Source organism: Salvelinus fontinalis, chromosome 17 (genome assembly GCF_029448725.1).
Source record: "Salvelinus fontinalis isolate EN_2023a chromosome 17, ASM2944872v1, whole genome shotgun sequence".
Taxonomy (NCBI): domain Eukaryota; kingdom Metazoa; phylum Chordata; class Actinopteri; order Salmoniformes; family Salmonidae; genus Salvelinus; species Salvelinus fontinalis.
The window spans coordinates 41532863-41545033 of record NC_074681.1 but is presented as its reverse complement, the minus strand read 5'-3'; the positions used below and the strand labels follow the sequence as shown (position 1 = coordinate 41545033).

At 42.2% G+C, this 12171-nt stretch overlaps 1 protein-coding gene and 1 long non-coding RNA gene across 2 annotated transcripts in view; both read left to right on the top strand.

Moving 5' to 3' along the window:
• The window catches only part of LOC129814410 (cAMP-specific 3',5'-cyclic phosphodiesterase 4B-like), a 144408-nt gene that overhangs the window by 104326 nt on the left and 27911 nt on the right, over positions 1-12171 (top strand). The gene's annotated exons all lie outside the window — the stretch shown is intronic.
• On the top strand, positions 2581-5645 carry LOC129814411 (uncharacterized). The gene is made up of 2 exons (XR_008753254.1): positions 2581-5426; positions 5585-5645. It is a non-coding gene; the product is annotated as an uncharacterized LOC129814411 (long non-coding RNA).

Below are 12171 nucleotides of genomic sequence, written 5' to 3'. Positions count from 1 at the left end.
TAAAGATTGACACCAATCAGGCCCCCGAGGACTGTCAATCCCTGCTCTAGAAGACAATGCCGCTGCAGCAGCAAAGGTCCTCAGAGGAAGGAAAAAGTGCGGCTTCCTACCTCTTTTTATCCTCAAAACGAGACAAACAACCCCGTAGGAGAAACTCGACCATGTACAACTGCCCACACCACCACGGTAGCCCCCATGCTTCTCCAGACTGCTGAGACGGTGCGACATGCGCAAGATGAAATCATCCATAGCACAAATCTCATCTACTGTAGGAGCTCTGCACGGGGCTCCCCCGCAGCCAGAACCGTGGCCAGGTCCGTGCTTAATCGGGAGCTACGGGTTAGGGTTAGCATCCTTTTGTTAGCCAATGGTCTAGGTAGCCAGCTAGCTTCCCACCAAGCGAAAGTGGTCGCATGAGCTGGTTCGATCCAGGGCAGCCTGAACATGCACCCAGCCCGAGACGTAGAAGACAACACTTGTGAGTATCATTCAAAGACATGCTGAAACCACATGACTGCGGGCAAGGTTGTGAACTCGAACCCAGCGTAGCCCTTTTCACTCACAGCCACTGTCATCCTGTATACGGGTTGAAAATGTACGATTTTGTCATTGATAGGTGCCTAAATAGGAACTCAGTGGCTGTCCAGTAACATGCTATACATGACGTCAGAGCTCAGGTTCTCCTCCGTAAAGCTCTGTATCGGTTTTGACTGACAGCCATTATAAGCTTGAGCACCACAAGTCCACAAGAGAAGATGCCCCTATCCCTCCCACTAATTGGGCTACTTTTGCACCTTTCTTGTTGTCTGAGTGAGGGGGAATTCTGTAAAACGAGAGGAGCCGATGTGTTCTGACAGATGAGGCGCTGAGGATGATCATAAAGACAGCGTTGATGTCATACAAGCAAACCACACACCCCACGAGTCCAAATGTGCAGATCACATTTCCGTATTGGAAAACTCATGTCATTTACAGTGTCGACGTTGATGATCGCTGTGTTTTACAAGCATGAACTGCGTTATATCCTGGGTTGTCCTGAACAGAATGAGCCTGTTTGTTGTATTGTGAAGAAAACATTTGCTGCAGAACACGCACCTATATGCACTCCACACGCACCAAAATTACAATCTGTTTGTCTGAATTGCCTTTTGAAAGGCTAACACTGTTAAGATCGTATTTTATAATTTAGCTAGCCATGTTGGCAATAGAATAAGCTTTCAAATGATGCCCAGCTGACCCAGATTGCGTTTTATAATGGAACGTTTTTGGATTGCGTAAACAACAACAGTAATTGTGTGATGGTGGGCTACGCAGGGCTGTGTTCCAAACAAAAACTACAAGTCTGCTTGCTTCAGTTCCTCAATGGCAAAGCTAGGAGAGCTCATAAAAGCACCTTAAGTCATAAAAGTGCATAAAAGTGCAAACTGTGCAGTTTGGAGAGGTGTGTGTGTGTGGCCACTTGGCGACACCTGTTCGACATCTCACTCAAACCCTTGTCATCGTTTTTTCTTATCTTTCACCTACTCCAAATTTCTATGAACATTCCTATTATGTTACTGAATCCAGAGTTTTGTCAGATTTTCGTTATTGACAAAATGCTGTGAAAAGTACAGTAGATGTGAAATGCACGTAAATGACAGCGGTAATGTTTAGATTCAGTCTTGTGCCCTCACCTTTTGGTCCGATCCTTTCCCCATCAGGTCCAATGTGTTCTCTTTCAATTGACACCATGGTCATGAATATACTTTTTATAGTTCTTCTGTTTAGAAGCATTTCAATTTGGCCATACATTTCATATAGGCCCATTTTCACGTGTGTAAGGGGTTAACAGCCACCTTCGACTCGTTTGTGCCATTCATCTTACTCACAACCAGTTGGCGAGGCTAAACAAGCAGAAGAATAACTAACAAAATTGGTAGGGAACTTCAAGAAACTAGTTACCAAACTTTAAGACACTAAGTCCAGAAGGATGAGAACACCCTCCTTATAAGTGGGACAGTTACGTTGGAGTAGAGCCTGATAAATGATGCGTTCTAATGTTCATTTTTAAGAAATGTGAAGGATTTGCATAGCTCAGCTTGAGATCAAGAGCGGAAGAATTGAAGGAATGTGTCTTCCGGTGAGGCACGGTGTTCATTAGAATGACGCCTGACAAGGCCAATGTTCTTCAGTAGAGGGCTCTAGCGCACGAACTCTGCAATAGCTGTGTTTAACCGAGTTGACCGACAGAAAGGGAACGGAGTTTTGGCCCGTAGCTGCTGCACTTTCCTGTAAATGAACTAGTACATACTGTAGCATGGGCCATAAAATGACATATATAGTAACTGATTCATAGGATTACTGTGCCTAGCCAGCGTTCCAATTAGCTTGCTTCGCTCAGTTTGTTCTAATGTATAGTGTTATGTCATGTCAGCACTGGTCTTCATCCAGGCATGAAGTAGGGGTGGAGAGGGGGGGTTGAGGAGAGAGAAAGGGGCAGTGTGAGGTGGATGGGTGGACGGAGGTGGGGTGTGGGGGGGGCGGATACCCAGGCATGCCTTAGTGGGTGCCGCTGATGGGCCTCTGACAGAGGCTGGTTTGTGGGCTGGAGAGAGGAAACGAGAGAGAGGGATGGAGAGGACAGAGAGAGGAGAGAGACGACAGAGAGATGGAGAGAGGACTGAGAGAGCCAACAGAGAGCGAAGGAGAGGGAAAGAGAGTGAGAGAGAGGACGGAAGGCTAAGTCCACACTGAGGCCTGTTTTCCTCCCAGGCTCCCAGCATATGGCTGAAGCATTAAGACCAACAACGTCTGGCTGCGAATAAAGGAAGACCTCCGTCTGCCTGAAAAAAAGGCCTGTTGTCTGGAAAAGTATGTTGCGATCTGTCTCTCTTGAGTTCACTTTCCGACCTGAGAAATTCATCACCCCCGCCACCGTTGACTGGTGACATTGTGAAATGTCTCCTGACCTATATAGCGGTGCATTTATAATCAACTAGGGACTAGGGCCCTATCGATTCTTGATGTGTCTCGGTTGAGTTGAAACACTACAGCAAGTAGGACATCGTATGTTTCGAAACCTCAATGCACATACAGTATTGTCACAACTCACGACACTAGATTGTGCAGCACTTTTTTTTTTTTAAACAAGACAAGCCTGTTGGCAACTTTTTGGTTCATCCAAACATACCTTAGGGACAGAAGTTTTTCCTAACCACATGACCTGACTCAGAAATACTTTGGGCCCTATGTAATTAGCTTACCAGAGTTTGTCCTGGTCAGGTGACGTGTTCAGGAACACCTCCCTAATAACTTGTGTGTGTTTGAACAGAATGAACCAAGCACCATTTATTTCTCCTATGAAGGGAATCACATTACAGCCGGTTTTAATGATTCAGTTAGTGGTCTTTGATGTTGGCGCACTGACTGCACTATGAAACCCTCTAATGTCCCTTTATACATCCTCCATGGAGGGAAAAGGCAGGATGTGGTTCCACCTTCTTGGCACGTCTCGCACCCCGATGGCTCGGGCCAGGCAGCTGCTTTGTGGTGCCGGATTTCAGCAGCACACCCCTTTATGAAGGCTGCCCTTTGATGGACCTCCACCGTTTCCTGCGTGCCACAAGACTTAGCATTAACTTGGGGAGCGAACATAAGTCTTCACCTCATATTCAAGGTTGTTCATCACCTTTGATGAAGCTGTGTCACTCAGTGTCACTTTCAGGTCCACCACTACATCACCTGTGTGTGACGGACCAGGATTCGAACCCGGCTCTCCTTGCGTGCCACAAGACTGTTACCCCTCTTAACTAAAGCATTCGCTTGAGGAGCTAACATAAGTCTTCAGGTCTCAGGCAAAATTATTCATCACTCAAGCATAATTCACCTAACCAACCCTGTTATACATGGATATAATCCAGAGTATTCATAAAAGTTGTTGAGAGAAAATAGGTGCCTCTGCAGTAACTCGCCTTCTGCTACTAGGGTTTTTTGAGGAGGAACTCAGATTTCATGGTTGCTCATTTTGACTGAACACAAGTTCATAGGTTTCGCGAGGGTGACGTCATTGTGATGTCAACGCGCTTTGATGTGCTTTTACCCAAGTTATTGACGCAAATTGCTGAAACACACACTGGTTTGTCCCATTGTGCGAAGCATATGGGTCCAATCCGTTCCATATGTGATTCCTTCAAAGTGGAGATCAGGGTTTCCCACAGAAACAATGTTCAAAGGCAGAGCAGCCTTTCCGGAAGGTACTGCATTCACAGTGAGGGATACAGCACTGTATGATGAGGACAAGTAGTTGTCCCCTGACCATGTTACTTGAATAGGAAAAACTCTTGGCCAGATAGGCTATAACTAGGCGCATACATTATTGGCAATAACTATACATCTTTCTTCTTGATCAGGTCACTTGGTCCAAGGAAAACTCCTAGCCCCAAGTATGACTGATCTGGGGCTCACATGCTTTTGTGTCAAAGAAAAGTTCCTCTCCAGGTCAAATGTCAGTTATAGTCAACCACGACTCTCCAACCACTCCAGTCCAGTGATCCATCCTCCCAGAAATCCACTCCAGGCTTTTTGTGGGAGGAAGCTGCCTTGGTGTCTCAAACCCTGGGTCTGGTCTCCCCCCAGCTTAGGGAGTAAAAGTTTGCCTCTCGTGTTGCATGTGCCTTGCCTTTAGATATGTTTTTTTTTTCAATCTCTCTCTCCCCAGCTAACAATTCTAGGGAGAGCGAACGTTTTTGTAATGTTACCCGTAATGTTCCCCTGATGTTTGTGTCCAGTTTTCCATTAGTTAGGGGAACATTCTATGTATGTTAGCGAAAGCCTCCTGAGAACCTATTTAGCATGTTCTGGCATTAGATTTAGGAGAACATTCCCTTAATGTCAAACAGAACTTAGCCAGAATGTGGTTACCATGTTCTCAGAATATCGTATATGGGTCATTTTACAGAAGTGATACAAATTGGGGAATAAAAAAAATAAAAATAATTTGTATCCTATTTTCCCAAAACTTTCAGCACACGTCTTCCAACATATGTCAGGTAAATATATATTGTAACTGACAGTTAGACTTACAGGTTGTCGTTGTTTTGTGTTTGAATTGTGTAACTGACAGTTAGACTTACAGGTTATGTCGTTGTTTTGTGTTTGAATTGTTTACGTGTCCGCTGTGCGGGGAAATGATAAGACAAGCGGAACTACGTAGCTAATAACTGTTGTAACGGGGATTCTTATTGTAGCAACACAATTTTGGAGGGAAGGCAATCCCGTGCTGTGTTAGCTAAGTTTTCATGTCATCGGGTGTAGTTCATAAAGTTTGAAGCGTATATGTTAGGATGTTATAATAACGTTATAATAATTAAGGATGAAGCGTGAATTCATGCCAGGAATAATAAGTGTGAAGTTTGATTTCCTCCCTTCTGTAATAAGCAGCCAATGAGGTATTTTTCCTTTATTCATGTGTTTAATCTAATACTGTTATAGCGCCGGCTAAACTGTTTATGTATGTAAGCACTTCAGAGTTATACCAAGCTAATAAGTCACTCGTAAGATAAGGTTGTAAGAGTATGCTTAACTGTATTTTTCATTTACTTTATAGTTCTCACGGAAGGTGATAATTCTGACTAAATCTACAGAATAAAGCCGCCAGTTAAAATCAAGGAATGGTTGTGCTCGTGGTTACTGGAGGGAGCTACATATATTACATACACACACATATATATACACACACAGTCGAAGTCGGAAGTTTACATACGCTTAGGTTGGAGTCATTAAAACTTGTTTTTCAACCACTCCACAAATGTCTTGTTAACAAACTATAGGTTTGGCAAGTCGGTTAGGACATCTACTTTGTGCATGACACAAATAATTTTTACAATTGCTTACAGACAGATTATTTAGCTTGTAATTCACTGTATCACAATTCCAGTGGGCCAGAAGTTTACATACAGTAATTTGACTGTGCCTTTAAACAGCTTGGAAAATTCCAGAAAATTATGTCATGGCTTTAGAAGCTTCTGATGGGCTAATTGACATAATTGGAGGTGTACCTGCAGATGTATTTCAAGGCCTACCTTCAAACTCAGTGCCTCTTTGCTTTTTTTTTACCCCCTTTTTTCATGGTATCCAATTTGTTAGTAGTTACTATCTTGTCTCATCGCTACAACTCCCGTACGGGCTCGGGAGAGACGAAGGTCGAAAGCCATGCGTCCTCCGAAACACAACCCAAACAGCCGCACTGCTTCTTAACACAACGCGCATCCAACCCAACAGAGCCTGGGCGCAAACCCAGAGTCTCTGGTGGCACAGCTAGCTCTGCGATGCAGTGCCCTAGACCACTGCGCCACACAGGAGTCTTTGCTTGACCTCATGGGAAAATCAAAAGAAATTAGCCAAGACCTCAGAAAGAAATTATAGACAAGTCTGGTTCATCCTTGGGAGCAATTTCCAAATGCCTGAAGGTACCATGTTCATCTGTACAAACAATAGTATGCAAGTATAAACACCATGGGACCATGCAGCCGTCATACCGCTCAGGAAGGAGACGCGTTCTGTCTCCTAGAAATGAATGTACTTTGGTGCGAAAAGTGCTGGAGGAAACAGGTACAAAAGTATCTATATCCACACTAAAACAAGTCCTATATCGACATAACCTGAAATGCCGCTCAGCAAGGAAGAAGCCACTGCTCCAAAACCGCCATAAAAAAGCCAGACTACGGTTTGCAACTGCACATGGGGACAAAGATCACACTTTTTGGAGAAATGTCCTCTGGTCTGATGAAACAAAAATATAACTGTTTGGCCATAATGACCATCGTTATGTTTGGAGAAAAAAGGGGGAGGCTTGCAAGCCGAAGAACACCATCTCAACGGTGAAGCACAGGAGTGGCAGCATCATGTTGTGGGGGTGCTTTGCTGCAGGAGGGCCTGGTGCACTTCACAAAATAGATGGCATCATGATGAAGAAGGAAAATTATGTGGATATATTGAAGCAACATCTCAAGACATCAGTCAGGAGTTAAAGCTTGGTCGCAAATGGGTCTTCCAAATGAACAATGACCCCAAGCATACTTCCAAAGTTGTGGCAAAATGGCAACAAAAGTCAAGGTATTGTAGTGCCCATCACAAAGCCCTGACCTCAATCCTATAGAAAATCTGTGGGCAGAACTGAGAAAGCGTGTGCGAGCAAGAGTCCTACAAACCTGATTCAGTTACACCAGCTCTGTCAGGAGGAATGGGCCAAAATTCACCCAACTTATTGTGGGAAGATTGTGGAAGGCTACCTGAAACATTTGACCCAAGTTAAACAATTTAAAGGGAGTGCTACCAAATACTAATTGAGTGTATGTAAACTTCTGACCCACTGGGAATGTGATGAAAGAAATAAAAGCTGAAAAATCATTCTCTCTACTATTATTCGGACATTTAACATTCTTTAAAAAAAGTGGTGATCCTAACTGACCTAAAACAGGGAATTTTTACTAGGATTAAATGTCAGGAATTGTGAAACTGAGTTTAAATGTATTTGGCTAAGGTGTATGTAAAATTCCGACTTCAACTGTGTATATATATATATATATATTTTACTCACACACTTAAATTTAACCTTTGTTTAACTAGGCAAGTCAGATAAAACTTCTTTGGGATGGGGGCGGTATTTTGACGTCCGGATAAAGCGTGCCCAAAGTAAACTGCCTGCTACTCTACTGCATAAGCATGGTAGATTTGGATAGAAAACACTCTAAAGTTTCTAAAACTGTTTAAATAATGTCTGTGAGTATAACAGAACTGAAATGGCAGGCGAAACCCCGAGGACAAACCATTCCCCTCCCAAAAAAAAATCATCCTACCACTGATTTCAATGGCTGCCCGATTGCAGTTCCTAGGGCTTCCACTAGATGTCAACAGTCTTTAGAAAGAGTTTCAGGCTGGTTTTTGGAAAAATTATCCAGAAATTGTAGTTTTCTAGGTGGCTCCCATTTTTGTTTCCAAGCGTGTGAATGAGAGCGCTTTCTTTGGTATTTTTCTCTGGTAAAGACAATAACGATTCTCCGTCTTAAATTGTATTGTTTATTTGCTTATTACGGTACCTAATGTTTGATTATAGACGTTGATTGACTTGTTTGGATAAGTTTATTGGTAACGTTTGGGATTCATTTTGTATGCATTTTAAAAACTGAGTGTCTATGGATATAAATTAGGACATTATCGAACAAATGGACCATTTTTGATGTAACTGGGACCTTTTGGAGTGCCAACAGAAGAAGATCTTCAAAGGTAAGGCGTATGTATTATATCACTATTTTTGACTTTCGTGTCGCAAACTCCCTGGTTGAAAATGATTTGTTATTCATTTGTGTGCTGGGCGCTGTCCTCAGATAATCGCATGGTTTGCTTTCGCCATAAAGCCTTTTTGAAATCTGACACGGCGGCTGGATTAACAACAAGTTAAGTTTTATTTTGATGTATTGCATTTGTGATTTAACGAAAGTTGAATATTTATAGTCATTTAATTTAAATTTGGCGCTCTGCAATTTCACCGGAAGTTGTCGAAATGGGACACTAGCGTTCCACTGATCCGCAAGAAGTTTTTAAGAACAAATTCTTATTTACAATGACGGCCTACACCGGCCAAACCCGGACAACGCTGGGCAAATTCTTATTTACAATGACAGCCTACACCGGCCAAACCCGGACAACGCTGGGCCAATTCTTATTTACAATGACGGCCTACACCGGCCAAACCCGGACAACGCTGGGCCAATTCTTATTTACAATGACGGCCTACACCGGCCAAACCCGGACAACGCTGGGCCAATTGTGCGCCACCCTATGGTACTCCCAATCACGGCTGGTTGTGATACAGCCTGGATTCGAACCAGGGTGTCTGTAGTGAGGCCTCTAGCACTGAGATGCAGTGCCTTAGTCTTGGGAGCAAATATTGCAAATTTGAAATAGTTATCTGAGTTCCTTTACCACCCCACTAAATTTGTCACTACCGAAACATAGTGAAAAAGTTGCAATAAAGGGAGAACCATGCACATTTTGATTACAGATTAATTGTAGAAATTGTATTTGCATACCAAATTAACAAAACAGTAAAAAAAAAGATTTTTAACCAGATTTTCAAAATCTTTAAATTGAATTTAGAGAAATATAGTCTTTGTAAAATGGTCAATGTTGATTGTATGAATCTAAAACTTGTTGATTGATTGAATTATGTATGCATCTAATTAATTATGTGGTTAGATGTATAAATTATCACAATACCTCTCTTTATTTTGGCAAAATAACGTGCTTAACAAGTGTCAATCGTAGAGATAAATGGAGGACTGTTGATGGATCTAACTTGTTTTGAATATAACTTGAATCAGAGATGTGTGTGTGGGGGGCCATAATCGACATCCACGTCTTCAGCGCTCGGGGAACAGTGGGTTAACTGCCTTGCTCAGGGGGAGAACGACATATTTTTACCCTTTTCATATCGGGGATTCAATCCAGCAACCTTTCGGTTACTGGCCCAACGCTCTAACCACTAAAGTAGTCGATTAAGTGGGGATTCCTATGGGTTGGGAGTGATCAGTCAATGATCAGAGCGCATTGTCTTCTTCAAATTGGGTTGCCTATGGTTTGTATACCAAAGACTATGGTAATATCCAGGAGCCAAGACCAAGATTCATACGAGGACATTGGCCCCAAGATCCAGACCCAGTGTGTTGAAACCATGGAAAAATCTCAATTGCATATTCCTCACGCCTCTCCTCGCTTCCTTCTCAAAACACATTGGAGGTCAGGGGAGAGAACCTCTTGCTTTCCCATCCAATGGGTTTTGAGGAGGAGGCGAGGAGAAAGGACACGAGAAGTAAGCAATGGAGATTCCCCCATGACAAGTTAAAGACCAAATTTATAGTCCATGGGTCTATTGTTATTTTACTGATGCTCTTTAATTATTTGTTACTTTTATTTCTTACTATTTTTAGGTATTTTCTTAACTGCATTGTTGGTTAACCTGTCTAGGATGAGGGTGCCGCTAGCGGCACTCCCCCCCCCACCCCCACTGAAAAGGCAGAGCCGCGAAATTCAAAAAAAATATTATTTTTAAATATTTAACTTTCACACATTAAAGTCCAATACAGCTAATGAAAGACACAGATCTTGTGAATCCAGCCAACATGTCCGATTTTTAAAATGTTTTACAGGGAAGACACAATATGTAAAGATGTACATCTATTACCTAAAAACACATTAGCATAATCCACCATCTTTTATTTGTCCACCAACACCAGTAGCTATCACCAATTCGGCTAAACTAAGATATTTATAGCCCCTAACCAAGAAAAAAACTCATCAGATGACAGTCTGATAACATATTTATGGTATGGGATAGGTTTTGTTAGAAAAATGTGCATATTTCAGGTAGATGGCATAGGTTACAATTGCACCCACCGTCACAAATGGACTAGAATAACTACATAGAGCAACGTGTTTACCTACTTACTAATCATCAAACATTTCGTAAAAATACACAGCATACACTAATCGAAAGACACAGATCCTGTGAATACAGACAATATTTCAGATTTTCTAAGTGTCTTACAGCGAAAACACAATAAATCGTTATATTAGCATAGCACAGGTGCAAACATTACCCCAGCATTAATTCTAGCCAAAGTGAGCGATAACGTCAACATCGCCAAAATATATTATTTTTTTCACTAACCTTCTCAGAATTCTTCAGATGACACCCCTGTAACATCACATTACAACATGCATATACAGTTTGTTCGAAAATGTGCATATTTAGCCACCAAAATCATGGTTAGACAATGGGGAAAGTAGCCCAGCTGGTGAGAAAATGTCCGTGCGCCATATTAGACAGTGATCTACTCTTATACATAAATACTCATAAACGTGACTAAAAAATATAGGGTGGACATCGATTGATAGACAATTTAATTCTTAATACAATCGCGGAATTACATTTTTTAAATTATCCTTACTTTTCAATACAGTTTGCGCCAAGCGAAGCTACGTCAAAAAACATGGCGTCCTAAGCCACTAACATTTTTCGACAGAAACACGATTTATCATAATAAAAATGTCCTACTTTGAGCTGTTCTTCCATCAGTATCTTGGGCAAAGGATCCTTTCTTGGGTCTAATCGTCTTTTGGTGGAAAGCTGTCCTCTTGCCATGTGGAAATGCCAACTGCGTTCAGCATGAACTGGAAGCGTGCCCGGCGATTCACAGCGTTTCAGAAATAAATGTCCCAAAATCGCACTAAACGGATATAAATTGCTATAAAACGCTTTAAATTAACTACCTTATGATGTTTTTAACTCCTATAACGAGTCTTAACATGACCGGAGAAAGATTACTCCCAACACTAATGCTTGGAACAGGTGCGGGTCGGTGTCCTCCACGCGCGTGACGCACCAATAAAAGAGTTGCTAGCTACAGGGTTTTTTAATTTATAGTGCCTGTGAACGCGCAATCGACCCCATTCAAATCGTCATCACGTAAAGGCATCCAGGGGAAGACGTAAGCAGTGTCCGTATACTCATAGCAATAACAGTGGCCTTTTAACTGACTCCAGATCAGGGGCCAAAATTTCTGAAATCTGACTCCATGTCAGGGAAATTGCTGTAGAATGGGTTCTGTTCCACTTAGAGACAAAATTTCAACTCCTATAGAAACTATAGACTGTTTTCTATCCAATAATAATAATAATATGCATATTGTACGATCAAGAATTTTGTGGGAAGCCGTTTCAAAAATTACACGATTAGCATAAATAGTGACAACAGCGCCCCCATCCTCAACAGGGCTTGTAAGTAAGCATTTCACTGTAAGGTCTACACCGGTTGTATTTGGCCCGTGAAAAATACAATTTGATTTGATTTTGATATCTAGTTAGTTGCACAACTGAATGCATTTAACCTAAATTTGGATTCGTTATTTAACCCAAAACCCTCTGATTCAGAGAGGTCCGAGGGGCTACCTTAACCAACGTCCACCGGCACCTGGGGAGCAGTTGTTGTGGTGGTTGACTGTCTTGCTCAAGGGCAAAACGGCAGATTTTTCCACCTTGCCGTGTTGGGGATTTGAACAAGCAACCTTTCAATTACTGTCCCACCGGTTAGAGCCCTCCTTATGGCTATTCATCTCAGTACATTACACTGAAGTG